This window comes from Canis lupus, chromosome 20 (genome assembly GCF_003254725.2).
Source record: "Canis lupus dingo isolate Sandy chromosome 20, ASM325472v2, whole genome shotgun sequence".
Classification (NCBI taxonomy): Eukaryota; Metazoa; Chordata; class Mammalia; order Carnivora; family Canidae; genus Canis; species Canis lupus.
In genome coordinates, this window is record NC_064262.1 from 10,135,455 (window position 1) to 10,150,203 (window position 14,749).

Sequence of the window (14,749 nt, forward strand, 5' to 3'; positions counted from 1 at the left end):
GCAAGTGAAAGTTTAAATTGGGTTTAGATTTTTTGAAAGTATATTTAATGTGAAGTTTCTTGTTACAGAGAATATTCCATTTCACTATCTTAGAGAAGCACATGTCAATCCAGAAGTAATATGTAAGAGGAGTATAGAAACAGAACTAAATGCTAGTTATATAGGGTTAGAGGTCCTATCTTTCTTGCCTGCCTTGATATATTTCTTGAATGAATGTAATGGTATTTGGCACATCAAGTTCCAAAAGACAGGATGCCTCATATAACCAAATAAGCAACAGCTATGTTGAAAGGGTTAAAAAGATACTAAAATGTCACCAGAGTAAAAATGGCCAGAATTTGACGAATCAGTGAGTGGAGGGGTGTCTGGAGGTAGGCTCAGGATTGAGGTTACTCTGTGCCCCTCTTAGACATTTCTACCTCCTTCCCTTGTCTTACATACAGAATAACTCCTCTCTTGCATGACAAAAGATGGAAGTTGGACTTATTTCTGAAAGTTCCTTCACTCCAATCTTGTCCAGCCTCATTCCAAGCATCTGGTATCTGGTAGATAGATCATCAGTGACACACAATATAAGATCTAGCACTTAGTGGTAGGTGATGGGCTGCAATGTGTCTGTTTCAAATTCAGTATGAAAGTTTATGTAAAATCCTAGCTAACCTGACAAAGAGTAGTAAAAGTTTGCAACTTTCTAGTGCATTGTCACTCCTCCTGGTCAACAGGGTTACGAACGTCAATTAGTTTGTTTTTTTGTGGGTGATACAGATGACATAGTTATTAAGAACAGAGCCCTGGAATAAACTATATTCAGATCTGAGATGTACCACGAATGATCTGTTTAGCCTTGGGCATATCACCAAAGCTTTCTGAGTCTCACTTTCTACATCTGTGAAATGGAGAATAAATGGCAACAAAAACACTTAGCAAACTAAACTCAATAGCGATATTTATGCTATTAGTATTCTTCTTTATATGAACTTTTGTCTTTTGTCTCTCACCTGTCAGTAGATGGGTATTGGCTCAGTCCTTCTTTTCACCTTGTCTTTGAAACCCAATTTTTAGGAAAGGAAACATTTGGACAAAAAATAGGGTGAAATAAAAAAGAAGAAAAAAACAAGTTGTAAAGCCCTAAGTTATTTTCTAAGTGAAAAAATAGAATGTTTCCAAAACCTTTCTACATCTAAATGTGGTTCCGTCACTGCAACATTAGACATGCAGTTCCTTATGGCTTTTGCCCACAACTCTTGGCTGTAATGGGCTATTGACTCAAGCTTAATTTGGCTTCCAGGATATGGTTTCTGTATGTGATGTACAATCTGCAAGAAACATAGGGCCAGTTTTGTTTTAGGAAATGAAGATTAATAACCAGCAGCTGGCTCATTAATAACTTTGGGTGTGTGGGACAAAAACAAATTTTTAGATAAATTTGTAATCCCATAAATATTGGTGAAACAGTAAACTTCTGATTCTAAATTAGTTAAGTTTCTAAAGCTATAAAACACTTTTACTGCTGACTTCCTTTTCTAAAATATCCATCTGGGACCTTCAAAGAATAATGTCTACCATCTTCTTTTAGAGCAATCTTACTTTTGCAGTATTTATAAAGTATGGGTTTGTATTAATACTCTACTTCTTCTTCCTTGAAGGATCAACATGAACTGGTAACCATTGAAGTGGCACCATCTAATATTAACACCTTTGTGCCTTGTGGTTAACCTTTTTCAAGTCTAGGGAATCTCCTGGGGTGGAATATTTTCACTTTGCATTTTCAGTGTGATTTTCTCTTCTGTGTGAGATCTGGTTATAGTCTTAGAATGTTACCCTCTTCTGTACTTGAGAATCAGAAATAATTGCTTTTGCCTAATGCTTTATAGTTTCCAAATTATTTTCCTGTCCTTTGCTCCTTGATCCAAAACCATTACAATAGGTATTATTAGCCCTTGATGAGGAAAATAAGATTTAAAAGTGTTAGGCTACTTGCCAAAAATTAACACTAATAGGAAGTAGTAGAGCTATAAGATCTTGAGGTTCTAAATTTCATATTCTGTTCATTCTGATAGAGAAAGGAAGGCTTAAAAAAAAAAAGAAAGGAAGGCTTTGGGTGACAAAGATTACCTTTGCACACTACTAGTTGTGGTATGGGCTGTTGCTCACAGATAGTGGCTGCTCTCATATCCCTTCTCTCTGTACCTTGTATTTTCATGGGAGCACTTTCTAGTCCCTCTTGCCCTCCTCTTGCTGCCCTCTACAAACAAATTTTTATCAACTTCATCCATCCTTTCGTTGAGTTCCTCCCCAGAACAGAACCTGACAAAAGATTTGGGTGCAAGTTGTTTATTTGAGAGATGATTCCCAGGTAGCACAGTGAGGGAATAAGGAGGCAGGCAGGATAGAAGGAAAATCAGTAAAAGCTGTTTCAGTGAATGAGTTACTACTGTGGGAAACCAGGACTCCATTCTACTAGATATAGTTTTTAAAGATTTTATTTATTTATTTGAGAGAGAGAAAGAGCATGAGCAGGGGGAGAGGCAGAGGGAACAGGAGAAGCAGAATTCCCACTAATCAGGGAGCCTGAATCAGGGCTCAATTTCAGGGCCTTGGGATAGTGATCTGAGCTGAGGTAGATGCTGAGCCAACTGAGCTACCCAGGCGCTCCTACTAGATACACTTTTTTAAAACAAATCAGAATGATCCCACTGAGGGGTGGCAACTGCTATCATTCACTGGTTAAAGTTCACTTCTGGGGACGTTAACTTCCCATTTTGCTGTGTATGGAATGATCATGCTTCTGTGGCCCGAGAAAGCCCTCAGGCAGAAATACAGGCCATTGAGATAGGAAGCCTTTAGCATGTATGATTTTTGTCCACTGAAGTTACATTTTTCACCTCTGTCTGAGTGGATATATGGATATGGGGGACACCAACTGTGTCTTCTATAGCCATTTTTTTTTAACTGTGAATTTTAGTCATATGGTAATCGTTCCTTTAAGGCATTTCTATCCTCTCTCAGGTCTTTTGGTTTTAAGTGACAGAAAACTGAAACCAAACTGGCTTTACCAACAAAAGGAATTTGTTGGATTATGTAAAAGGAAAATTGCAGACGAAGGCCTATTTCAGGTGCTAAATGATGTAAGCGGTCATGCACCCAGTTGTCTTCATTTTGGCTATACTGTGCCTCTCTTTTCAAAAAGGCTCTTTCCTCATAGTCAAAAATGGCTGCCAACAGCACCTGGTTCTCTATTCTTCTAGGTTTAAACCCAACGAAAAAGTGAACATTTTATTTAAAAGGCCCGGTAAAAGTTTTAAACTTCATTCTTACTGAATTGCTGTCCATCACATGCCCCCTCCTGAACCAATCCACTATGGCCCAGGGTACGTGATACACCAGCTGTCTTAGGTCTACATCATGGGTTATACCACAAGTCTAGATTCTATGGGCTCAAGCTGGAAAGAAGTGAATTCCCAAATGAAAGTTAAGGCTGTCTGTCTCCTGCAGAAGAGATCATGGATATGGAGAAGCCAGAGAGTAAATATCCAATGCAATCACCCAGAAGAATTAGATGTTAATATTTATTTCTAAATGCCTTTTCTAGAAAGAGTTTTAGATGTCAGGGAGCACAAGTGGGACAGAGGTGTAGTGGGTGATACTAAGACAGCTCCCTGCTTGTTTTTTTTTTTTTTTTTTTTGGTTTGCTCAGCCAGCCTGTGGCTCCTAATATACATGTTCAGGAAATCCAAGTCTGCACCTATGCAATTCAGAGGGAACTCCTTGAGTACATACTATGTACAAGGCTTATGTTCTCTGCCAATCATTTTTCCACCAGCAAGTGCTTTATCTCTAAGTTTCTCTTCATTCTCTTCTCTGGGTGAGTCACATTGTACCCTGCAGTTTTTATCAGCCCCAAGACAACATTGGCAAAGAATGCAACATTTTTCATTTCTGTATTCATCCATCCTTTCGTCACTCCAGCCAGCGAGTCAATCATCATTGATTGAATGCCTTCTGTATGCCACAAAGGAGTCTAAGACTAACTAGAACAAATATTTTTACTTCAGGGAGCTGAAAATCCAGAATGGGATATGTTAAGGAAGATAAGACACAATAAATGTATAAAAATATCTGTAATGTGAGCCAGAAATTGACCATTGCCATTAGTCATAAATAAATCCCCACTTGGTTCAGAGAAAGAAATGACCTCATTTTCTGAATCAAGATGGAGTCTAATGAAAGAGGGGGATGTTACTGTTTGCATTTTTGAATACTATAAATACTTGACATGATCAAAGTTCTTATTCCAGTAAATTCAAAATATACACTTAAAATGGCAACTCTTATAATTCAGATTATTCCAGATTATGGCTGATGTTTAACCCCATCTCTAGGAATGTAATTTTTTGGGTTTACTAAAGTGAAAATATCTAATTTAGTTCTTATTATTGCCTGATGTGGTCCCTGTAGGATGGATGTCAGTATTTATTCTCTAGCAAAGACTTGATGCATTGAATGTGAATGAGTCAGTGGAACTATGTAGCCCATGGGACTCCTACTAAGATGTCCATTCTGGAATAAATTAAACATAACATTGAGGTAAAGATAAGATTAGATTAGATTTTAAGATAGGGCTTAAGAGCCAGGAAGTTGAAAATTAAGAACACATCAGATCAATAGACCATATACCCTTTTGCAGCAGGGACTGTAGCTTATTCCTAAATGTACCTTATCCCACTCTGGGTTCAAGGCCTTGCACATTATTCAGTGTTCAGTAAAGGCATTTTGAATTAATTCCTTGTCTATCTTTGGGGATACCACCATTAATGAGGAATCATTTGTGCCACCAACAACCTCAAACTCCAAGAAGGCAGGGACCATGTCTGCTTGCTCTGTGCATCATTGCTTTACATGAAACTTGGAATACATAGAGGGTACACATTGTGGAATTGGAATGCCAAGGATAACTTTCAACATTCTCTAACATTTCCTAGGAAGTAGAAGTAATCTTGGCCATTTGGGCTATTAACATTTTCAATTCTGTCCCTCAAATGACTACTCTTCAAGTGAGCTTCAGTTTTCCTGAACCATAAAATTACAAGGTGCGCAGAAGGAAGATAATATCTATCAACTTTACAAGACAGTTGTACAGGTAGCATGAGTTACCATATGGAAGTAACTAGCAGAGGGCTTGGCACATAGTGGGATTTCAATAAACAACAGCTGAATCTATAAACATGAGCAAATCTTATTTTCATGTCTAGCTTCTGCCTGTGAGTCACATGATTCAACAATACAAAGCTGGTGACTTTACAGTCTTTTTAAGTTTCTCTATCTTAAGCTGCTTCTGGTTTTGTAGCAGCAGAAATATTTGACTAGCAGGGAATTTGTTGACTAGCAGAGAATTTGATCTACACAGGGGGTCAATGTGAGAAACATCTGGATAAGGCTGGATGTTTTGGGGTCAAAATGGTGATTATAGAAGATGCTTGTAGTGCCCTAGTCCAGATTTCCTTTGCCCAGGTGGGGCATCCTTCCCTCACTGTAGGAAGGGTTGGCTGCTGACAGTCCACAATCAAACTCTTTGCTGGAAAATTGCCCTTGACAGATAGAATTGCTTCACATGGAAATATCTGGAACATCACATCACATCCACCTCCCCCACAGCCAGTGATAGATGTAAGGATACAAAAGACCCCTTTGCCTCAAGTGAAGATGACCCTGTGTTATCATTCACACTTTCACAGTTGCCCAGGGGATCAGGCTGGGGCTGGATTGTAGCTGAAACCTCATCTCTCCTGCCTTCTCCTCCTACCCTATTTAGTTTTCCACCTCAAGAAGCATCCTGGTTTCAGACTCTCCTTCTAGAGATGTCAACCTAAGTCAGAGATAACCTGAAGACAGAACAAAGAGATGCAATGTTTTATTTGTGGTTTTAAATAAAATGCAGTTTCTGATAATGATGGCAGCTGACGTACATATTTCACAGCATGCACAGTGTTTTTCACATGCCAACTTTCCCTCAAAATAGTTCTGCTAGGGAGCTATTATTAGTTTCCCATTTTACAATGAGAAAAATAAGGCCCAGGTTGGTTAACTTGAATGAGCTCATGAACCTGGGTCCTTGGGGGCCCCTTGCTTTGTATTTCTTCATACTTGTCAATCTCTCAGTCCGACTTTCTCTCCTGATACACTTTTTCAATTGAATTTCTCATTTTGTGGCTGCAGAGTCATTGACATTGCTTTGCAATTCACTTTTAACCACTGAAGCTTCTGGATCACCTTGGATTCCTTTAGACCAAAAAAATAAATAAATAAATAAATAAAAATAAACACGAAACAACCCGTTTGAGATGTTTGACTCCATCTAAATGTCAGAATTGTATTGCTTTGGGCACAGGCCATTACAAAACTTCCAGACCAAAGATAAAAAGTTGCAATGTGTTCTGCAATAAAGGTTGTGATATTTCATACAAAACTGAATAAAATGTAGTCTGCATATACAAATAAACCACTTCTCAGAGTTTATTTTTCAGATAAGATAGTGCCAAGAGAAATATGCTAAGTTACCTCCATTCTGTGTCAGAGAAAAAGTAGCTAACATATAAAAATAATTAGTCAGTGCTACTAAATATTATCACCAAGAAATTTTTAGTTTGGCTCTAAATATACACTACATTATAGTTTGCAGGCTTTGAAAATAATAGTTTTCTGAGAGAGAGCGGAGAAATGTAATACATATCTGTAGAGTAGATGCCTATAAAATAATTTTATTTATACTATTAATGATTTCTAGATGATATTGCCTCTGACCAAATCATTATAAATTGTATCATGTCTTTTATGTAACAGCTCTGACATGTGGTCAAATTACTGCAAAATGGAGATAAAGTATTTAGGAATATGTTTTAAATCATGACAACCTTAGAGAGCAAGCAAGCAAGAGCAACAGGGAGAGAGATTGATTGGTCTAGGAAAGATGGTTAAAAGATTCTTTGCCAAAATGCTGTCCTTGCACTTCCGTGGTACTTATTTATTTTTAGTTGTTTTTTTGTCTGTAATGATTCGCTGCACCATAATAAAAGATAATTAGCTCCTGCTGTAGTGCATAGGTTCTGAAACATTATCTGTTACACTGTGTGGCAGATTAATAATTTGATATGTTAGCTGGTATGTTTTTATTCCTAGTAAATAATTTTAAAAAGCCATTGCCCTGGCAGAAAAATTGAAACATCCATTGATTCAGGACATGGTGGTTTAGGCATATCTCAGGTAACATGAAAGTGAAATCTTGGCTTTTGAGTTTGAAAACAGACTTTTAATCCATTGCAGACAGGGAAGTTCAGAGAAGAAAAGCTTTTCAGTTGTAAGAATATGACCTTTGAAACTAAGTCCAGAGAATTCAGGGCATATATTTGCAAACATAAACAATTAAGCACAGAAGAAGATATGACTGGGCAGAGCCAGTTTTCCTGCCCTCTCAGACTAGATAATGAGCTCATAAGAGACATTTGGTTTGAACACAGCAGCAGAAAGTTACTCAGAGAGACAAATAAAAATTTCACCTTCAATGGAAGGAGATGGCTGAAACCCCACACCATGAAGTTGGTGGAAAGGTAGATTCATGAAAGAGAGATGTAGCAGAGGTGCAGTTATGAAACTGAAGATCTCAGGAAAAGCCTGGAAAGGATGATTCTGGAAGTGGAGTAAACAAACTTTAATGTGAACCAAAAAAATTCCTCGGGAGTAGGCTTGGCAAACAAGGCCTTGGGCTGATAGATGGGGTTGCCCTGAATTCAGTCTCAATCTGAGAAATTGAGGAGTGGGTCTAAGCAAAGAATCACACAGAGCAGCCATGTGTATGGACAGTAGTATGTCATTGAGGTAGTGGAAAAGAGAGAATTTACAATATGAACAGTCTTGTAGCCATTTTTTTTTTTTAATCTGAAGAGATGTAAAGGCCAAGGAAACTCATGTGTAAACACTTGGGTGAAAGAAAAATACCTGCTCACTTGAAACATACCCTGATCTCTTCTCTATAGATGGTTCAAGAAAACTTATCTTACCCAAGAGAGAGTAATTAAGAAGCACTAGCCCACAACTATAAAAACATCCTGTGAGGAAGAAAACGGGAGCAAATGGCAATCAAAGATTGTAGAGAGAGGTAGCCAGAAAAAATTGCTAGCATGGATCCTGATAATGAACCTGCCTCTCTTCTTCCTTCCACATCCTCTGCAAGTCCCTTCCCCATCTAGTTCTGGCAAGGGGTTGGGAATGGGAATATGAATTTGGGAGAATTCAAGCCAGAGCATCCTGGGCTAAGGCTGGTAAGATTCCCCTGCACCAGGAATGGGGAGAAAGTTGTATTATAGAAAGGCTGCCAAGGTATGCTCAAGCAGAGAAGGTCACACACACCTCACATACCTCATAGAGACTCTTCTGGTTCCAGAGATACACAAGAGAATTTCCAGGTGTTCTATCCCTCCTACACAACACAGACCCTTTCATGTTACTGTCTATTTTGGGTAAGTATGATGGGAGGCCAGAGGGAATAGTAATGTTTCCAAGAATTCCAAAGCAAATAGATGATGGTCAATGTTACTCAGGGTTTTTCAGGGAAATAAAACCACTAGGATGGAGAGACAGAGGGGGAGAGGAAGAGAAAGAGATGTATTGATTGATTTTAAGGAATTGGCTCATGTGACTGTAGAAACCGGCTAGTCCAAATCCTGCAGCATAGGCTGGCAGCCTGTAGATCCAGGGAAGAATTGATGTTGCAGCTTGAGTCTGAAGGCAGTCTGGAGGCATAATTTCCTCTTCCTTTCAGGAAGTCTGTTTTTTTTTCTCTTATGGCCTCCACATTATGGAGGATGATCTGTTCTATTCAAAGTCTATTGATTTAAATGTTAATTTCATCTAAAAATTACCTTCACTGTGACATCTAGATTGATATTTGATCAAATACCGGGTACCACCTCCTACCAAGTTGGGATGTAAAAGTAACTATCGGGATCCCAAGCCAAAGAACCAGATACTTTAACTACTGTGTTTGGAACTTCTACAAATCCCTGGACTGGGAGGGAGGAGAGACCTAGATTGATTTTCTCTCACCCAGTGGATGGGGTTCAAAGGAAAAATTAAACTACTGGAGAAATAGTCACATGTCTAGAGCACCCAGGTATATAAATTGACATCTGCCTCAATGACCCTCTGTGTTTTGCCCATACTGGCTCCAGGACTTGAAATGCCATTCTCCATTATCTCTGCTTGGGAAGGTTCTTCTTGACCACCACTTCCTCAGGACCTCTCCTGAAGCTCTGACAGACTTGGTTTCACCCTTCTCTGTGCTTGTGGCTCATGCCCGCCTCTGCTACTTAGGCCATCATACATTCTCCTTTCCCAGAGGCTCTCTTTCCTAGAGTTCCCAGCAGGACTGAGTCCATTTGTTTTCAGTAGTTTGCTTGTTATGGCTCCTTCTTTCCCCTTCCTGTTTTATCTCTCGTTCTTCTACTATTGATTCCTGGCATCACCTCCCAAAGGAATTACATGCCCTCCAAACTTTTGTTTCAGAATCTGCTCTGAAAAAACTCAACAACAGTTTCCCTCCTAAGAGCTTTCTTCTTCTTTTTTAAAATCATAGTAGGTGCTTGATGAACAGTCAATATGAGAGATTGAAGTCAGATATTTAGATTATGCAATCTCAGATTATGAAAAAGACAGGTTTTAGGAGTTGCATATACATTTAGACATGTTTTCTTTTTCTCTTTTTTACATAACTTATTGATAGTGGTAAGTCACAGCTGACATCTGAGCTTGAAACTTCAATGACCGTCAGTTCTCTTTGCTAGTGTCAGAGACTTGCTCTCACTTTCCTGCCACAGAAGAGATCATCAGTATGTAAGAAAGATTTTTACAGTAGAGTTAGGCATAATCTATCCATAGCATATGTTTAGGTTTTATCTTGGAATTATTTTAAATGAGGTATATGACAACAACCCCAAAACTACATATATGTCCTTTTTTACTCTGTTGGTTCAACAAATATTTATTGAGTGATATAGAAGCTGAGGCTATGACAGTAAATCAAACAAGCAAATCCTTTCGTGCATGGAGGGGTACACTAAAAAGATGATGTTTATTTTATTTTTTAAAGATTTTATTTATTTATTCATGATAGTCACACAGAGAGAGACAGAGAGGCAGAGACACAGGCAGAGGGAGAAGCAGGCTCCATGCACCGGGAGCCTGACGTGGGATTCGATCCCGGGTCTCCAGGATCGTGCCCCGGGCCAAAGGCAGGCGCCAAACCGCTGCGCCACCCAGGGATCCCAAAAGATGATGTTTAAACAAAGAATAAAGGAGGCACAGGATAGGCTTGCACAAATCTGGGAGAAATTTCCATCACAGGAAACAGCAAGTGCAAAGGCCCTAAACACACACACACACACACACACACACATACACACAGTTGTGGTGTTCAGAAAGGAGGCCAGTGAAGGTGGGTCAGGATAAATGAGGAGAGGGATAGCAGATGCATTCTAAGAGGTGAGCAGGAATCAGGGAGCAGGTTATGTAGAGCCTAGTAATGATTTTGATTTTTTACCCTCCTTACAAGGGGAAACAGTTTTGAGCAAAGCAGTGACCTGCTCTGTCATATGGTTTCAAAGGGTCACTTTGACAGCTGTGTAAGGTGGGAAAAAGCGCAAAGAAAGAAGCCTGAGATGCCTTTGGCATGATTACATGTGGGATAGTTGGTTATTGTCTGCAACATCATTTAGTTGGACAACAAACTTTAGAAAAATATGTCAATAGATTCTTTGGGCAGTGGGGGCAGAGATAAGCTCCTTAAGTATTCTAGCATATAACTTCTTTCTCAACTGGAAAGGGACTTAATTGCACAGAGGCAGCTGAAGATCATTGTTCACCAAACAACAAAACAATTCCAATGGAGAGAGAGAAGAATCCCCAGCCAATGAAAGGGTCACATTCTCATGGGAGAACTTCCTTTGAAGCCAGACTTGCTGCTCTGCTTTATTTCCCCCGGAACTATCCTTTACTGTTGTGTGTGAAGTAAGAGTTTGTTTCCTACCAGCATCTGGAAATTGAAGGACTCCACAGTGGGAAGTTAGAGAGCTGGTTTCTCAGTGTGGCTCTGTTGCAACCTTGTTGGGTGGCCTTGGGACACATCACAGTTGCTCTGGTCTCTGGTCTGCAAGTCTTTAGAAAGTGGGGGTGATGCTGCTCCTCTGCTGTGTTTCTTCAGTGTGTCTGAGAGCCTCCTGAAGTGATACATCTGAAAGTGTCCTGTGGCTGAGAAGCAGCACTCAATACAAGGGCATTACCATTAGCTTTGCCCAAATGCTAAAGGAACAATGTTTGTCTTTGGAAGGGGGATGTGACAAGTTGACAAATGGGGAAAAAAAAAACAAAGTGATTGCTGTCATATACTTGCTTTGTACAGCAGTGGCAAACACTATCCTCATTAAGGTTCAGAAACCTCATATAATAAAATAAATCTTCATAAAAGGCACCATGGGATGCCTGGGTGGCTCAGCGGTTGAGCATCTACCTTCCACTCAGGGCGTGATCCTGGAGACCCGGGATCGAGTCCCAAGTCAGGCTCCCTGCATGGAGCCTGATTCTCCCTCTGCCTGTGTCTCTGCCTCTCTCTCTGTGTCTCTCATGAATAAATAAAATCTTTAAAAAAAAAAGGCACCATGTGCAAAGGCTCGGGTTTGTTTGGTGCCATGTGCACAATTGCATGGATGGAGGGAGTGACAGGGATTCCAAGTTGGACAGGCCTGTCAAGCACACCTGGGGTAGGCAGCATGAGCTGGTGTGGTCAGAGGAAGTTTCTCTGGAAGAGATGTCAACTGAGTGAGACTTGAGTAGACACATTGGAGCAGGGGGATAGGTGCTCAAGGCAGAGGGACAGTACAAAAGAGCACACATCACCTTAGGAGCATTTATGTTGATATAAATGTGCAGAGCTGTTCATCGTGAGATAGCAGCAGAGCATATTAGTAGAGATTAATACCTATAGGAGGGATTTAGTGTAGCAGGTGAAGCTGACACGTGGTCCACTTCTGGGTTACCTGCTGGGAAGGTGGGCAGTTCTCCCTAACACTATGAAAGCTTCTCATCTCAACTGCCTGCATCTGTCTGCTTCTCTGCCTTCAGGCTTTGGTCTCCATCAGCAGGAAAACCTGTTCCATCTTTCACAGGGTAATCAGCGATGCACCTGGGAACAGCCCTCAGCCAAGGGGGACCCATGCCAGGGCAAATGCCCCAGCCTTTCCATTTTCTGGTGCCACAGTTCTGAGATGTATTCCCCATTGGTTTCTCAGAGAGTCCTCAGCAGGACTGACCCCCAGTTGCCCATAGTGATGACCCCTTCATTCATTCACACATACAGTGTTATTTTTCTGGGGCTGCCATAAAAAAGGACCACAGACCAGGTAGCTTAAATAGCAAAAATGTATCTCACAGTCTGGAGGCTGGAAGTCCAAGGTCAAAGTGTCAGCAGGGTTGGTTTCTTCTGAGGCTTCTCTGTTGGCTTCTGATGGGCAAGTTTTCCCTGTGTCCTCACATGGTCTTTCCTCTGTATGTGTGTCTGTGTCCTGATCTCCTCTGCTTGTAAGGATACCAGTTGTTATAGGATCAGGGCCCTGCCCATAGGACTTTGTTTTGCCTTAATTACATCTCTAAAGACCCTCTAGCCAAATGAAGTCACTTTCTGAGGTACTGAGGGTCAGCACTCCAACTTAGGGATTTTGGGTGTCATCCCATAGCACATACCTTATTGATGTTGCACTCCCTACTGCCTCAGTTTCCCCTGCTGCCTCACGGCATCCCAGATCCTTTCCCAGACGCAACACCTGTATCCAAGTCATTGTCTTGGATCTGTTTTGGGGGAATCAAGCTAAAACAATAGGAAGTGATAAAAACAAACAATAACAATAAAAATTTGTGGATAACGGGAGAGTACAAATTTACTGAAAGGCATTTAAATGTTTAGATTCATTTTAGAAAAATAACAAGTGAATAAGCAAAAAGAACCGTGCAGCCCATGCAAAAACACTTTCACAGTCCAATCCCACCTGTTTCTGCAGTTTCTGAGCCAAATGCTTTCTAAATTCAGCTATTACTTCCTATGGTTCATGTCTGTGTATTGTGAAAGGAGGCAGTCCCCTGAAATGAAGGGAATACACATAATTTAAAATAAAAAGGGGAAAATACTCTGTGATATAATTCTACATTCTAAGGCTTTAAAGATATTCTTACACCTTAATATGGGAATGTGACCCAATGTTTCAATAATGCAGAGTTATGCCCAGTTTCAATAAATCAGAGTTTATGCTGGTAACTGTTAACACTGTTAGAAAGTTCAGTGAGGGACACTCTCATTCAGGGCATTGTGCCAACTTTTCCCACTAGAGGGCAATGCAGCTACAGAAACAAGAGAAGAGGTGTTTTTTTTGGCCTAAAACTATTGAATTAGGGAGCTTGCTGCACGGAGAATGTATTTCCAGTTGAGATCACAGACAACCCTCCTGTACTTTGGTGAATTACATCCATCATGGCCTTGTGCAGGATTCTGGAACAGATGATTGAATTCATAACTGATCGCCACAATATTGGGAGTATGATTTTCAGAGACAATAGGCGGGTTATATTAGTAACATGTCTTCTTTCCTCAGTCTTTGCCCCCATTAAGAGTTGGCCACAATGAGATGGGAAGGCAGCTAGAGAGCAAAGCTGAAACTCAGGGTTTGAATTCTGGCTCTGTCCCTTTTTAGCATCCTGAATTTAAACAAGTTCTTTAAATGTGTTGTCTCCCTGTTGCCTACTCTGTAAAACAGGAATAGTGAACTCAGCCCATAGACAAGTGTTGGTAAATAAAAAGTGCAAGGACTTTGTAAATTTTAAAAGACTAGCAACCATATGGGGGGATGTTATTATCAAGGCTGACTACATTAAGCCATGTGTTGGAAACATCCTTGATGAGTGTTATACATCCTAAAATTCTACTCTTAGATATTCATCTCTTTGGATTCTCTGTGAAAGCAATAGTGGGTTCTTCTTGTTCACATCTATGCATTTGTCATTTGACACATGCTAAGTGTTTAATACATGAATGAATGAATGAATTATGAAACCTTCCTAATTTAGGGTAAGGATTTTCAAATTATGTTCCTTGACACATTCCCATCAGAACCACTTGATCCTTTTTTATACTAATAAACACTTACTATGCACAAGACACTGTTCTAATTACTTTTTGTAAGTTGACTAGCTTCATCTTCACTCAGTCCTCTGAGATAGGTGCTGTTATTATTATTCTTATTTTCCGGATAAGTAAACAAATGTTCAGAGTGCCTAAGCCACTTGCCCAAGGTCACACAGCTAGTTAGTGGCAAAGATAACATTGCAATGCTAGCCCTTGAGTCAGTGCTCAAAACCACTTCATTATGTTGCTTCTCTCTACCTAGAAAGAATGAGACACATTAGCATGTGCTGATAAAAAAGAGCCAACAACTTATATTTTTTAGTGAAAAAAGAAAAGCAAGATACTGGTCAATGTCTTTAACAAGCTCTCATCTATGTCCAGAGAAAAAAGATTATATTTGTGTATGGCCAGACTCTCAAGCTAGAAAGAGAAGACATTAGAGCTAATGGGTCAACTTGGAGAGGGGAGTTTGAGAAATAGGAGCCAAAAGTGGGAAGGAGACATATATTTTGCTGCATGACCCTTTGTAGT

The 14,749-nt window shown here is 40.0% G+C and overlaps 1 long non-coding RNA gene across 1 annotated transcript in view; it reads left to right on the top strand.

Moving 5' to 3' along the window:
• Positions 1 to 8,463: 8,463 nt before the first annotated feature.
• The window catches only part of LOC118351739 (uncharacterized), a 94,492-nt gene continuing 88,206 nt past the window's right edge, over positions 8,464 to 14,749 (top strand). Inside the window, exon 1 of the long non-coding RNA XR_007404196.1 lies at positions 8,464 to 8,513. This is a non-coding gene — a long non-coding RNA (uncharacterized LOC118351739). The remainder of the gene's footprint in view (positions 8,514 to 14,749) is intronic.